This window comes from Elephantulus edwardii, unplaced genomic scaffold (genome assembly GCF_000299155.1).
Source record: "Elephantulus edwardii isolate Elephantulus edwardi_28Jun2011 unplaced genomic scaffold, EleEdw1.0 scaffold00001, whole genome shotgun sequence".
Taxonomy (NCBI): Eukaryota; Metazoa; Chordata; class Mammalia; order Macroscelidea; family Macroscelididae; genus Elephantulus; species Elephantulus edwardii.
In genome coordinates, this window is record NW_006399751.1 from 21,710,399 (window position 1) to 21,714,228 (window position 3,830).

The 3,830-nt window shown below is 48.1% G+C and overlaps 1 pseudogene; it reads left to right on the forward strand.

The window, feature by feature from the left end:
• The first annotated feature begins 34 nt into the window (after window positions 1-34).
• Window positions 35-1,503, forward strand: LOC102871921 (annotated as a pseudogene).
• Window positions 1,504-3,830: the final 2,327 nt, after the last annotated feature.

The window sequence follows — 3,830 nt, forward strand, 5'->3', positions numbered from 1 at the left end:
CTGGCTGCTGTCCGTCACCGTCCAGACCGTGCCCGCGCCCAAACAGCAGCCCGAGATCTTCTGCAACAAGATCTTCATAAACAATGAGTGGCGAGATGCCGTCAGCAAGAAAACATTCCCCACCATCAACCCCTCCAATAGAGAGGTCATCTGTCAGGTGGCGGAAGGGGATAAGGAAGACGTGGACCTGGCAGTGAAGGCCGCCCGGGCTGCGTTCCAGCTGGGTTCGCCCTGGCGCTGGATGGACGCATCCGAGAGGGGACGACTGCTGAACCGCCTGGCGGATCTGATCGAGCGGGACTGGACCTACCTGGCGGCCCTGGAGACTCTGGACAATGGCAAGCCCTATGTCATATCCTACCTGGTGGACCTGGACATGGTCGTCAAGTGTCTCCGGTATTATGCAGGCTGGGCTGATAAGTACCACGGGAAGACCATCCCCATCGACGGGGACTTCTTCAGCTACACGCGCCACGAGCCCGTCGGAGTGTGCGGCCAGATCATCCCGTGGAACTTCCCACTCCTGATGCAGGCCTGGAAGCTGGGCCCCGCCCAGGCAACTGGCAGCGTGGTTGTGATGAAGGTAGCCGAACAGACTCCACTCACCGTCCTCTACGTGGCCAACCTGATCAAGGAGGCTGGCTTGCCCCCTGGCGTGGTCAACATTATTCCTGGATATGGTCCCACGGCCGGGACAGCCATTGCTTCTCACAAGAATGTGGACAAGGTGGCATTCACAGGCTCCATGGAGGTTGGCCGCCTGATCCAGGTGGCAGCAGCGGACCTCAAGAGAGTAACCCTGGAATTGGGGGGCAAGAGCCCCAACATCATCATGTCCGACGCTGACATGGACTTGGCTGTGGAGCAGGCCCACTTTGCCCTGTTCTTCAACCAGGGCCAGTGCTGCTGCGCTGGCTCCCGGACCTACGTGCGGGAGGACGTGTATGCAGAGTTTTTGGAGCGCAGCGTGGCCCGGGCCAAGGCCCGCGTGGTTTGGAACCCCTTTGACAGCAAGACCGAGCAGGGCTGCAGGTGGACGAGGAACAGTTCAAGAAGATCCTCGGCTACATCCAGTCCGGGAAGCAGCAAGGAGCTAAGCTGCTGTGTGGGGGTGGGCCTGCTGCTGACCGCGGCTACTTCCTCCAGCCCACCGTGTTTGGAGACGTGCAAGACGGCATGACCATCGCCAAGGAGGAGATCTTCGGGCCAGTGATGTAGGTCCTGAAGTTCAAGACCATCGAGGAGGTTGTTGGAAGGGTCAACAATTCCAAGTACGGGCTGGCCTCTGTGGTATTTACAAAGGACCTAGACAAGGCCAACTACTTGTCCCAAGCCCTCCAGGCCGGCACTGTATGGATTAATTGCTATGATGTGTTTGGGGCCCAGTCCCCATTCGGTGGTTACAAGATGTCGGGGAACGGCCATGAGCTTGGAGAGTACGGTCTGCAGGCCTACACTGAAGTGGAGGCTGTCACTGTCAAGGTTCCCCAGAAGAACTCCTAACAAGCCAGCTCCCTCTTATCACCAGCGATGAGCACAGTGAGAAGCAGCAGCTCGCACACAATGCAAGTCTGGAACAAGAAGTCCCTCCCACAGCCTCTTGGTCATGACCTTCCTGGAACTTGATAGATAAGTAGGGGAATTAGGGGAAAAGTTTACAAGAAGCCTTGAAAATGGCAACAAGGCTATGAGCATTCAGAGGGCTTTAAAGTCTCCTCCCATTTCTCCTTGGCTGTACTTCTGCAACTTGTCTTTGTGGAGAGAAAGTCTATTGTTTGCAATTGTATCAACATCACACACAACAGGTAGGTGTTCCTGACTAAAATCATTAAAAGCAGCACTGCTCTTAAAAAAAAAAAGAAGAAGTACTATATCTCTCACATAGGAGAAGTGTGGCATCAGGATTGGTAGAAGATTCGTCAACAATCTGCCTTATGCAGATGACACAACCTTGCTTGTTGAAACTAAAGAGGACCTGAAGCACTTGCTTAAGAAGGTAAAGGACTGCAGCCTTCAATATGGATTAAGGCTCAATATCAAGAAGACAAAGATTCTCACAACTGGACCAACTGGCAGAATCAGGATGGATGGTGAAGAGATTGAGATTGTTCACAGCTTTATTTTGCTTGGCTCCACAATCAATGTTTTTGGCACCAGCAGCCAGGAAATTAAAAGACATATTGCGATGGTAAAGTCTGCTGTTAGGAACCTCTCCAGAACACTGAAGAACAATGGTGTCACTCTGGAGACTAAGATGTGCTTGACACAGGCCATGGTCTTTGCAATCACTTGCTATGCATCAGAGAGCTGGACAATGACTAGGGAGGACAGAAGGAGAATTGATGCCTTTGAGCTGTGGATTGATTCAGTGACTGGGGTAATGGGGGTGGATGTGTCGGAGACAGTGAGATTGGCACAGAATAGAGCAGGGTTTAGGGCTGTTGTACATAGGATCGCTAGGAGTCACAGGTGACTCGACGGCACATAACAACAACAACAAATGTCTCAGTGGGTTTGCTAAGTGGGTTTGCTAGCATAATTCTATGATGGTGTCTTTAGACACACAGGGTGTGTTCAGATCTGCCCCATGTGTTCCTCATTTTGTTAGGTACCATCAAATAGATTCCAACTCCTAGTGACTCTTCGTGTCAGACTAGAAATGCTCCATAGGGTTTCCTCCACAAATCTGTTTAGTTTGTGGCACTGTGGTGGCTGTGTGCTGCTGGGATGTTGGAAGTTATGTTCACCAGGATCTTAAATAGCAGCAGAGTCATATATGGTGGACTGGTTTCCACAGAGCTTCTAGACCAAGAATAAGAAACAGGACTTACCATCTACTTCTGAATCAACAGACATCTGAAAATTATATGAATATCAGAAAGACACTTTCTACTACGGTACTCTAAGATGAGCCCCTCATGTTGAAAGAAAGGTCTTCAAAATACAGCTGGGGAAGAGCTGCTTCCTCAATGCAGAAGTTACCTTGCTGACGTGGATGCAGTAAAGCTCTCACCCAGTGAAGTATCTTCATTTGCTGATGTGGCATAGCTCAAACTGAGGAGAAACATCTGCAAACACCCATTAATAACAGGAGCATGGAATGGATGAATATGAATCTACAAAGATTAGAAGTAAAAAAAAAATGAGACGGAGTGCGTAAATGTTGATAAGCGTCCCATTAGTGAACTAAAATGGATTGTTATTGGCCATTCTGAACCAGGCAATCAAATACAAAGTATCAAAGAATTGTGCAAAATTCACTGCAAAAAGAACATTTTCAAGGCCTATCCTAAAGTATAAAGCTGTTAATTATAGGAAAAGGAAGTTCTTATTAATTAATATAACTATTATTCAAACATATGCACCAACCATTAAAGCCATAGATGAAGAAATTGAGGTTTTCTACAAAAATCTAGTGGGGAGCTCTGGTGGCTTCGAGGTCAGGAATTGCACTGCCAACACGAAGATATGCAGTTCATGTCGACCAGTTGCTCCACAGCAGAAACATGAGCAACCTCCTTTTCTGCAGTTTACTGCCTCTGAAAACTTGCTGGAGGGTCAGTGATGGGTTAGTTCATACTCAATGGTAAACAACAACAATGGCTTCTGAACCCTGATATTAGACAACTACACAATCAAGATGGATTAATAGTAATTGATGACTAGAATATAAAAGTTTGACACAAAGAAGGGTTGTTAGTTGGCAAATATGGCCTTAGAGACAGAAATAAGTCAGGAGACTATATGGTAAAATCTTATACAATGATTTAGTCATTGCAAATACCTATTAAAAATCCTTGTAAACAGTGAATTATACACATGAACGTCAA